Here is a 12,198-nt window from a genome sequence, read left to right as displayed (position 1 = left end):
ATTTTTTTTTGTATTTTTAGTAGAGACGGGGTTTCACTGTGGTCTCGATCTCCTGACCTCGTGATCCGCCCGCCTCGGCCTCCCAAAGTGCTGGGATTACAAGCGTGAGCCACCGCGCCCGGCCTGGACTGTGAGTTTCTTGAAGGCAGAGCTGAACTTCTAAAATTCTGAATCCACAGCATTCAGTAATGCTGAAGTATTGCTGCTGCTAAGTGCAAGTTGAATTGAATTGTTAGGATTGATGCTTTCTTCCCTCGAGGTATTTTGTGGTAGGCTGGGGATTAAGAGTATGGTATAGACTTTTTTTTTTGAGACGAGTGTTTCTCTGTCACCCAGGCTGGAGTGCAGTGGCGTGATCTCGGCTCACTGTAACCTCTGTCTCCCAGGTTCAAGCAATTCTCTTGCCTCAGCCTCCTGACTAGCTGGGATTACAGGCACGTGCCACCACGCCCAGCTAATTTTTGCAATTTTAGTAGTGACGGGGTTTCACCATGTTGGTCAGGCTAGTCTCGAACTCCTGACTCTTGTGATCCACCAGCCTCGGCCTCCCAAAGTGCTGGGATTACAGGCATGAGCCACCACACCCAGCCTAGAGTATGGTATAGACTCGTGTAAGACTTCAGTGAATCTTATCACTACCACTTTGTGGTATGGGATAAGATACTTTCTGTAAGTCTCAGTTTCCTCAACTATAACATGCGAGAGGGACAAAATGAGCACTTACCTCAAGGTTGTTGTGAGGATTAAATGAGACAATACATGTAAAGCGCTTAGCTCAGCACCTAGTATGTCTTCAGTAAATATTAAATACTATGGTAGTTTCATTAATAAGTACTGCTGTGTTCCACATATTTATTAAGTTCTGCTAGGTTCTAAGTAGGGTTAACGAAATGAACAGGACATGATCCTGCTCTCAGAAAAGACAGAACATATGCACAAAAGATAATTAACAACCTAGATCCAATGGTAAGTGGCAAAGGAGTGGTTTACTTAAGGGCTCAAGAGGCTAAGCAAATGAGAACTCAGGAAGGTGACAGAACTTGATCTCAGCTTTGAAGGACTAATTAGCAAGTTGACAGTCTCCCTGGAGCCAGACTGCTTGTGTTTGAATCCTAGTTCTGCTACTGTGTCATCTTAAGCAAGTGATGTGATCTCTCTCCTAGGATTGTTGAGAGAATTAAATGAGTTAATACATGTAAAACACTTAGAATGGTTCCGCAAACATTGTTAGAGCTTGATAAATTATTATTAATAAGTTGAGAGAAGGGAGAATGCATTTCAGATAGAACATTGAGTGATAATGAAGGAGAGATACTCTAGGTTTGTTTGAAATGATGAAGCCAAATTGGCCAGAGGGATAGCTTGTTGGAAAATAGTGGATGACTATGTTGGGGCAGAGTTATGAATAAGTAAGCCAAGAAGTGTGACATCTCTTCCATATGTACTGAGGGAACTTGGAAAGATTCTTGGGTTATTTGTCAACTCTTATGTGTTACAGATAATTTCTAAGTCTATATCTCCAGCATTTCTACCTTCCTTGATTTCAGAATAACTGAAAGTTCTATTCAAGCTAATTTTGATAGTAAAGCTCATAATCTTCTAAACTGAGCCATTATGCCTCTTTATTTGTTCATTTATTTTTGTAAATGTGTTTGGCTTTCTCTTTTTCTCCGTATTCTAGTTGTTTACATAATCCTTACTCCTTTTCTCCAAAGGTTAGTGGGTTTCTGCTAGTGTTTTCTCTCTGTCCTCAAAACCCCAGTCTAGATCCTAAATCATCAAGCCATAAAGTGGAAAGGACCAGAGAGAGGGAGAAAGGGAAGAAGGAAGGGAACCATCCTCTAGTCCAGCCATCTTGTTTTACAGATGAGGAAATTGAGGTTCAGAGGAAGTAGAGGCATATGCTCAAGATCCACAGCTACCGAATGAGCAGGGCTGCCCCTTTCAGGACTAGACGAAGGCTGTTTTTTACTATCATCTCAGTGTGATTCTCAGCCATCTGGGTGGGAATTATAGTAGTACAATAAATAAATTTTCTGTTATTACTATTTCTTTTTTTTTTTTTTGAGACAGAGTCTCGCTCTGTCACCCAGGCTGCAGTGCAGTGGCGCGATCTCGGCTCATTGCAAGCTCCACCTCCTGGGTTCACACCATTCTCCTGCCTCAGCCTCCCAAGTAGCTGGGACTACAGGCGCCCACCACTGCGCCCGGCTAATTTTTTTGCATTTTTAGTAGAGACGGGGTTTCTCCGTGTTACCCAGGATGGTCTCGATCTCCTGACCTCGTGATCTGCCTGCCTCGGCCTCCCAAAGTGCTGGGATTACAGGCGTGAGCCACCGCGCCGGCCTCTGTTATTACTATTAAGCACCAAGACAAAAAATAGTTTTAGTACCAGGAACTATATGATAATAATTCAACCTTATTAATAAGCCCATGATTGTATTTCTCAGATGAGCCTCACTATTAATACTTAAAACCAAGTCTCCAAAATCTGCTTTGAGAAGAGGGTTTCTTGCTTTCATTTTTAGAGTTGTAAATTATAAATATAATAGTATTGTAAACATAAATAGTGTTCTCAAAAGAGTGGACTTTTTGTTTCTGTTTTCTTCTTTTTTTTTCTTTTGAGACAGGGTCTTGCTCTGTTGCCCAGGCTGGAGTGCAGTGGCACAATCAAAGCTCCTTTCCAGGCTCAAGAGTTCTTCCCACCTCAGCCTCCCAAGTAATTGGGACTAAAGGCACACACCACCGCACCTGGCTAATTTTTAAATTTTCTGTAGAGATGGGGTCTCACTCTGTTGCCTAGGCTGGTCTCGAACTCCTGGCCTCAAGTGATCTGCCTGCCCTGGCCTCCCAAAGTGCTGGGATTACAGGCAGGGCCCACTGCACCCAGCCAATCTCTTAGATTTTAATATATGCCACACACAACACATAATGGTGTGTTATGTATTCAAGCATTTTCTTCTACATTGTTTTTCTACCTAGATGTAATGTGAAAGAAGGTATATATAAAGCCCTAAGCTTAGCGTCTGGCCATACCAGTTGCTCAATAAATATTCTCTTCCCTTTTTACAGGGCTGGTAATTTTTTCTCATATATAATGTTAATTCCCAATCACCAATTCACTGTCACATCACTTCCTTTTCTTCCCTCGAAACATATGTTTAAATGCATTTGCCCTCTGTGCATTTTGAACATTTGCATAATGTACAAGTACTTTTTTTTTTGAGACGGAGTCTCTCTCTGTTGCCCAGGCTGGTGTGCAGTGGCGCGATCTCGGCTAACTGCAAGCTCCGCCTCTCAGGTTCACACCATTCTCCTGCCTCAGCCCCCCAACTAGCTTGGACTACAGGCTCCTGCCACTAAGCCAGCTAATTTTTTGTATTTTTTTTTTAGTAGAGACGGTGTTTCACCGTGTTAGCCAGGATGGTCTCAATCTCCTGACCCTGTGATCCGTCCGCCTCACCTCCCAAAGTGCTGGGATTACAGGCGTGAGCCACCGCCTCCAGCCACAAATACTTTTTAGTCGCCATAAGCATAATCAAGAAATCATTTTGCAAATGGTAAAATTTCATGTTCTGTATTCTTTCCCATGATTAAAGAAGTAAAAAGTGTCCTGGGTTGCATGAAGATGTCCTAGACCTTTGCAATCTGCCACATTATTTCTTTAAAAAAAAGAAAAGCAAGCTTCTGGACTAGATTGATTTTTACTGAAATATTAATTTTTCTTTATTTTTTTAAACACTGAAGTTGAATTGTATAATTTACAAATGCCTATACAAAACTTTTTTCCATGTCTTCAATACCTTGTATCAGATTATTTATATCTCTCATGGTTTGGTTTCTTTTTCTTGTCTTCGTTTTTCTGAAGGTAAAAGGGGATTTTTTTCCCCCTTTTCTGATCTGTAACTTGTTTTGTATTTGGATGATTACCCTTTATAACAAATTTTGTCTTCTAATTATGCTATTAAGAGAGAAGATAGTGGCTGGGCACGGTCGCTTACGCCTGTAATCTCAGCACTTTGGGAGGCCGAGGTGGGCGGATCATGAGGTCAGGAGATCGAGACCATCCTGGCTAACACAATGAAACCCAGTCTCTACTAAAAATACAAAAAATTAGCTGGGCGTGGTGGCGGAAGCCTGTAGTCCCAGCTACTCAGGAGGCTGAGGCAGGAGAATGGCGTGAACCCGGGAGGCGGAGCTTGCAGTGAGCCGAGATCGCGCCACTGCACTTCAGCCTGGGCGACAGAGTGAGACTCCATCTCAAAAAAAAAAAAAAATTATTCTAAATTAGATTTTAGGGTTCTTTTGAGGGCTGAGTTTGTGTGTGTAGGTTTCTCTTAGCCCCTTCAGATATTGTGTTGGAACTTCTGTTTCTATTTTTTAAATGTTTGCTTATGTTGAATTATTTTATTGCTGTTTAAAAAATATGTTAAACTGTATTTATGGGTTGTTGCTAGCCTTTTAAATTTACGTAGTAATAAATTTTGCTGTTAACTTCATTTTTAGAATATGAAGTTTTTTGTAATTTAACTTCTTTAGGTATTTACCCTGCAATTCTGATACCTTGAGAGAGAAAGAGATAATTGACTTTTTCACTTTCATTTTATAGATACTGTTTGGCTACCTTGTTCCTTCCCTTTATTTTCATTTTATTTGTGTCTCCTAAAAGTGGGGACCTTTAATATAATGTTAGGCGGTTTATAGGCTGTCTTTTCTGTTATAAAATGTCTTCATTTCACTTTTCCATTTTTAATATGACTATATTCTAGATTTTCTGTAATTCATGATATATTTTTTAAGATTTTGGCTAGATTTGTCAGTTTGAATTGTAGTTTCTTTTAACCTGTTTTTGTTTATTTATTTATTTATTTATTTTTTTGAGACAGGGTTGCACTCTGTTACCCAGGCTGGAGTGCAGTGGTGCAATCTCAGCTCACTGCAACCTCTACCTTCCCGGCTCAAGCAATCCTTCCACCTCAGCCACCCAAGTAGGTGGGACTACAGGTGCGCACCACCATGCCCAACTAAGTTTTCTATTTTTTTGTGGAGACAGGGTTTGGTTTTACCATTTTGCCCAGGCTGGTCTCAAACTCCTGGGTTCAAGGGATCGTCTCACTTTGGCCTCGGAAAGTGCTGGGATTACAGGCATAAGCCACTGCACCTGGCTTATTAATTTCATTAATACCTTGCTATTATCTCCATTTAACAAACTTTGGTATTACCGTATACGAAATGTTTTCACGTGTATGTGTGCGTTTATATTTTTTAAATATGTGACTGGGTTTTTTCCCCTTTTTCTTAGATTCTTAGACTGTTTCAATATTTTTATACCTGTTGTCTACTCTGCAGCTAATGACACAGCAGTATATGAGTTTTTCTTTTCTTTTCTTTTCTTTTCTTTTTTTCTTTTTTTTGAGACAGAGTCTTGCTTTGTTGCCCAGGCTGGAGTGCAGTGGCACGATCTTTTCTCACTGCAACCTCCGCCTCCCAGGTTCAAGTGATTCTTGTGCCTCAGCCTCCCGAGTAGCTGGGATTACAGGTGCCCACCATCACACCTGGCTAATTTTTTTTGTATTTTTAGTAGAGTCGGGGTTTCACCATATTGGCCAGGGTGAACTCCTAACCTCAAGTGATCTGCCCGCCTTGGCCTCCCAAAGTGTTAGGATCACAGGCATGAGCCACCGTGCCCACTGAGAATTTAATACACTTTACGTAAGTTAATTTTTTGTGATAGTTATCTAGCTTTGCCAGACCAATTTTGTTAGTAAATTTAAAACATAAAAAAATTTTGAATCCTCCTACTTCAGTGTCTAATTTAGTAATTTAAGTTTTGATCCTTGTTTCATTCTATCATTCTTTTATTTAAAAAAATTGTCATTGGCTTTTGTAAAAGTGAATCATGAATCATGTGAAATAACTCTAAAACAGAGTTTTAGAACCTTCATTTTTTATAAATTGTATTAACAAGTTATGCAGTGATGTGAAGATACAAACTAAGGTCATTAAGTTTTCTTTAATTTATAATTTATATTAACCTATTCATTGAAAAGGATTTGATAGTTTGTGATTAAAGCAAAACAGGCAAAGACCATTAAAAACAAAGATAGAAAATGAGCATAAATCACTTGAGAAATAATGAGCAGAATGAGGGAATGGGAAGAAATCTTTATACCAGTAATCTGAGGCAAGATAGTTTCTGTGTTTGAACATTAAATTTAGCTCTGAGCTTCCTGGCAAGCAAGAGAAAAAAGGAAACAGGGTGGGTTTTATAGTTATTGTCCAATAAAGAAAGCTTTTTCAATTTTTCAGAAGAGAGAAACTTTTTCTGAGTCATAAGTTATAAGAGGTTTGTTATATGAATTCTTACATATGGAACATAATTTATATTTCTAATTTTGAAAATTATTGAATTTCTTCTGTTGCTGTCTTAGCCATCAGGTACCATTCTATGCATTGTAATTATATTGGTCATATTAAGTTCATGTCCACTGTTGTCAAAAGTGGAAATACCATGTCTGGGGTGTGTTTATGTATTGCCTCTAGAGCTGTAGCCACTGACGAACAGGAAACTGAAAGCTAAAAGTTCAGGAAATGTATTGTATTTAGACTGTGGAAAATATATATATGATACTTTACTGAAAGCCATGCTCTTTTGAAGACCGAAAAATTTATGTATGTATTTAATTAGAGATGAATATTAAGGATTCTTATAATAATGCTGTCAGATGCTTAAATATAATAGATACAGTATGTGCATTGTAGGCCAGGAACATTGTGCAATGCTAGAAAAAAAGGCAACAGATTATTGTATGTATTCAGCTATATTCTTTCAAGTAACAAAACAGCTGGCACATCAATTGAATTCCTCAAGGATGTCTTATTTCCAGAGAATTCCAGAGTTTTAGTTTTAACTTAGTTCCAAGGAAGAGGAGGTCCCTGTTTTACAGGATAGCCTGTTTCAGTCTTAGGGAGTTCTAATGGTTAACTTCTGTTTTCATACACCGAATTTAACTTTGTTTTCCTGTGATTTATTAATATATAGCTTTCTTAGAGTTGAGAAGAAAATGATTAATTGATCAAACTTTTTTTGAAAAGTTAATTGCATCTCAAGTGTTTTCTTAGATATTGTTGCATTTTAGGTTCCTTATAAAATACTTCCTACAGGAGTCTTTAGTTTTGAAGTTATAAAAAAAATTTATCAGAGGAAATGTGACTAATGTATATGCCTAGTTGAGCTGCATTTTCTTACTGTTTCTATACTTAGTATTTTAACAGGACGTGATTGATAGGAATTTAACATTCTAATTCTTTAAGACAATCATGAATTTCTAATAGTTTCTTAGAAATGGAAATTGTGTCATTATATTTTGTTGTTTTATTGTTGTGCATTTTAACAAAAGAGGTGACTTATTCCATTCCAGTTTTATGATTTGAAATTATAGTCACACAGAACATTTAGGGGCCACATTAAGTGAAAATTCCATTTATTACAAAGTTTTTAAAAGGATTTTTGCTGTATTACATGTCACGTAATTATAATCAATTTAATAGTTTCATTAAAATTAGTCTGTTTTCCGGGTTGATTTTGATTTTGGTCTGTTAGGGTCATGTGTTTACTGCTGAACTGTTGTGGTAGCCAAAGGGATAGAAAGCACTGACTGGCAAAAAATGGACACTGGGCCTAGCCTAAGAGGGAGGAGCAGGGCTTCCCAGAGGAAAGTCCCGGGATGCTGTTTCCAGCATAAAGGGGAATGGGCTCTGGGCTTACACAAGGAGTCTCTGCAAGGCTAGACTATAAAGGGCTGGGTATAGTGGGAAGAAGAGTTGGATTTTATACAGTAGCTGATCTGTTGTTGCCATAGAGGATTCTTTTTGAATAATAACTTTTACTTTCTTACTGTGTTACACACTCATTGTAGAAAAATTAAATTAGTGAAGAAAATAAAATAAAAATTTCCTATAATTTTTTTCCCTTTTTCAATGTTCTTAGCTAATTTCCCTTAAACTTCATTTAACATTTAGGTTACTTTTTTTTTTCTTTTCGAAACAGAGTCTCACTCTGTCACCCAGGCTGGAGTGCAGTGGCAGGATCACAGCTCACTGCAACATCTGCTTCCTGAGTTCAAGTGATTCTTCTGCCTCAGCCTCCTGAGTAGCTGGGATTACAGGCGCCTGCCACCATGCCTGGCTGATTTTTGTATTTTTAATAGAGATGGGGTTTCACCATGTTGGCCAGGCTGATCTCAAACTCTTGACCTCAGGTGATTCACCTGCCTCGGCCTCCCAAAGTGTTGGGATTATAGGCATGAGCCACTGCGCTCAGGTTACTTCTTATTTGTTTATTTGAAAGAGTGCTTGTTGAATTGTTCTTTCCACAGATTATGCTTCTAATAACTTTAAAAATTAATTATGGAGGAAACGGGTTAATCATTTTAAGGATTCTTTTTGGTTGATATAATGATTCTATTAATTAGTATTTGTCTTATGGGAGCCATAAGCGTAATAGGCATAATGAGAGCACACACTTGTAAGTCAGAGTGGTTCTTACAGGGGAGACAGGAAAAATGGAGTCCAAAAGGCCTTTCTGTAAGTTCCTTGGGAGCAGGGACTAGGTCTTTCTTGTTCACCATTATGTCAGTATCAGACACAATGCTTGATGCCTAGTAAGTGTTCCATAAATAGTTGAATGAATGGATGAGTTTCTCATTAAGCACTTTTAGTAGCTCATATTTCTTGTACTGTGGATAATCAAGATCAATTATATTCATCTAAGGTTAAGAGCCTTTGCTGTACTCAGTTTTCTTTATTAAGTAAATTTAATAAACTGATTTTTTTTTTTTTTTTTTTTTTTGAGACGGAGTCTCGCTCTGTCACCCAGGCTGGAGTGCAGTGGCGCAATCTCGGCTCACTGCAAGCTCCGCCTCCCGGGTTCACGCCATTCTCCTGCCTCAGCCTCTCCGAGTAGCTGGGACTACAGGTGCCCGCCACCCCGCCCGGCTAATTTTTTGTATTTTTAGTAGAGACGGGGTTTCACCGTGGTCTCGATCTCCTGACCTCGTGATCCGCCCGCCTCGGCCTCCCAAAGTGCTGGGATTACAAGCGTGAGCCACCGCGCCTGGCCAATAAACTGATTTTTTTAAAAGGCATGCATGTATGTATGCGCACACACACACACACACACACGTGAAAATTTATTGTTTCTTCCCCTGAGCCTGATTCTCCAGAATTAGCTACTATTAATGGCTTACTATATTTTTTCTAGATATTTTCTCTACATATACATTTTCTTTTCTTTTCTGTTTTTTGAGACAGAGTCTCGCTCTGTCTCCCAGGCTGGAGTGCAGTGGTGCGATCTCGGCTTACTGCAACCTCCGCCTCCTGAGTTCAAGGGATTCTCCTGCCTCAGTCTCCCGAGTAGCTGGGATTATAGGCGCCCACCACCATGCCCAGCTAATTTTTGTATTTTTAGTAGAGACGGGATTTCACTGTGTTGGCCAGGATGGTCTTGATCTCTTGACCTCACGATCCGCCTGCCTCAGCCTCCCAAAGTGCTGGGATTACAGGCGTGAGCCACCGTGCCCAGCCTTCATATACATTTTCTTTACACAAATAAAATAATCATATTCTGTTCTATAAATAGCTTTTTTTCCCCTTCATGGCATTCTTAAACTTTCCATATCAATTAACTTGTGTCTTTATTTTTAATTGTATAATTTTCCATTGTAGAAATGTATAATAGAAGTCTATTAAGGAAATCCACTCTCCTCCTTTTTTTTTTTTTTTTTTTTTTTTTTACTGTAATAGTAGTGTTTCTGCATGTATTTTTGCTTGCTTCTGTGAGAATATCTATGGGTTATTTCCTGGAAGTGGTATTGCTGGGCCAAAGGATATTTGCACATAAACTTTCAGTAGATATTGGGAAATTTGCCCTTAAAATATTCAACGAATTTGTACTCTTACTAAAGATATGAAGTGTTATTTTTCTGATAACTGTACACACTTTCATTTTGTGGATTGGAAGGATTAAACTTCTGAAAATGAATCTTTGTCATGGTAACTTGAGATGTTCAGAAGATGATAGATTAGGTAATATATATGTTCCTTGGCTTATGGTGGTTTTACCTCCTGATAAACTTATTGTAAATAGAAAATATCACAAGTTGGAAATGCATTTAATATACCTAACCTACTGAACATCATAGCCTACCTTACACATGCTCAGAACACTTAAATTAGCCTACAGTTGGGCAAAACCATCTAATAGAATGCCTATTTTGTAATGTGTTGAATGTCTCACATAATTTATTGAGAACTGAAAGTGAAAAGCAGAATAGTTGTATGTGTGCTTGGAGTACTATTTCTACTGAATGTGTATCGCCTTCTCACCATCATAAAGTTGAAACTCGTAACCCAAACCATAAGTTGGGGACTGTCTATAGTTCCATTGCCTGATGTGATCTGTTGAAGTTAGGTGGAAGATAGTGTACTATGACCTCTACAGACCTATAGTGTGCATTGTACAGATTCAGATATAGAAGATCAGAATGTTGGGTTTCTAAGTTTTTATCTTTTTAGAATGTTTAAGATAAACATTTATGGCCGGGCACGGTGGCTCATGCCTATAATCCCAGCACTTTGGGAGGCCGAGGCGGGCGGATCATGAAGTCAAGAGATTGAGACCATTCTGGCAAACATGGTGAAACCCCATCTCTACTAAAAATACAAAAAAATTAGCTGGGCGTGGTGGCACGCGCCTGTAGTCCCAGCTACTCGGGAGGCTGAGGCAGGAGAATTACTTGAACCTGGGAGGCGGAGGTTGCAGTGAGCCGAGATCATGCCACTGCACTCCAGCTTGGTGACAGAGTGAGACTCCTCTAAAAAAAAAAAAAAAAAAAAAAAAAAAGGAGCATTTACTAGTGATGTTCTAAAGGAGCAGAAGACCCTGAGTACTGCTTTGAGAAGTTTAGATTTGTTGTGCTGGGGCACTATTTAAGGTCCATGAATTTAGAGAGTAATGTGGTGGGCGTGCTGTGTCAGAAAGGCTTCACTAGCAGTGTATACAGAATGAGTGGGAGTGAGTGAGCCGTCTGGAGGTAGGCAGGTCCTCTGAAGAACTGTAGTAATTCACAAAGGAGAAGAAGAAAACTCAAACTGTAGTGATAGCTATGGAGTCGAAAGTAAGATAAGAAACACAATGAATAGTTGGCAGGTCCTATTGATTAAGTGGAGAAAAATTATATTGAAGTTGCAAACCTAGGAGAATGGCCAGATAATACAGATTATGAAGTAAATGGAGAAGGGACCAATTTTGAAAAAGTTAATTTTCCTTGAAAACATAAGGAAATAAAAGAGTCCTGAAGTGAGAGAAATCAAAGATTGGAGAAGGAAAGAGGGAGAAATTATGCCACTTTTAATTTCAGCTACTACCTCTATTAGGATTTGGGAGTTATACTAATAGAGGTAGTAGTTGAAATTAAGAGTGGATGAGTTCTGGTATGAAGTGGTTGATGGGGACAACTGTTGATTGCGAACTGCATTTTAAGGAGAGGATGCTGATAGTGATGGGAGATGGGATGAAAGAATGCCCAGGCAAAGAGGAAATTTAATAATTTCAGGAGTGGGGAAAGAATAAAGAGAAATGTTACTGCAGCCTACCTTTCATTCTTTTACTGTGCATAAGATACTGTATTTGCTGGATGTTTTCCTGTAGATACCACATTGTTTTTCCTCCAGGAGTGGCATGTCAGAAAATTTTGATGATTATTTTAAAGATGTTGAGTTTTATTCCTGAAATTGAATATGGTACCTGAAAAAGGGTCTTGGGAAAGTAGTTTTTGGTGTCATATGCTGTGTTCCTTTTAGTTCATAAAATCTTTTCATCTCTTTTGAATATCTGTGGGTCTAAAAAAATACAGCTAATTTTTGGATAGGTAGAAGTCCAGATACTTTGTACGTTTTAATTGATTGTTTGAAAAATATTCCCTGGCTTTTAAAACTTGGCTAATACAAATTATAAGAATCACCATCTTTTTAGAAGGACATACTGTGAATTCAGAGTTTTTGCTGGCTTGGTGCTTGTCAGCATGGAGCCTGTTCACAGGAAATGCTTTAGAATCAGAGTCAGAGACCTGTGACACTTCTGGGGAGTCAGTATGTGAAATAGTTAGAGTGCAGGCTCCGGAGTCATTCTCCCTGGTT

General features: G+C 38.8%; 1 protein-coding gene across 2 annotated transcripts in view; it reads left to right on the top strand.

The window, feature by feature from the left end:
- Positions 1–12,198, top strand: part of FKBP5 (FKBP prolyl isomerase 5) — a 116,040-nt gene that overhangs the window by 13,435 nt on the left and 90,407 nt on the right. The window lies entirely within an intron of this gene.

This window comes from Hylobates moloch, unplaced genomic scaffold, assembly GCF_009828535.3.
Source record: "Hylobates moloch isolate HMO894 unplaced genomic scaffold, HMol_V3 SCAFFOLD_20, whole genome shotgun sequence".
Classification (NCBI taxonomy): domain Eukaryota; kingdom Metazoa; phylum Chordata; class Mammalia; order Primates; family Hylobatidae; genus Hylobates; species Hylobates moloch.
Note: the sequence above shows the minus strand (reverse complement) of the source record. Positions and strands in the feature narration are given on the sequence as shown.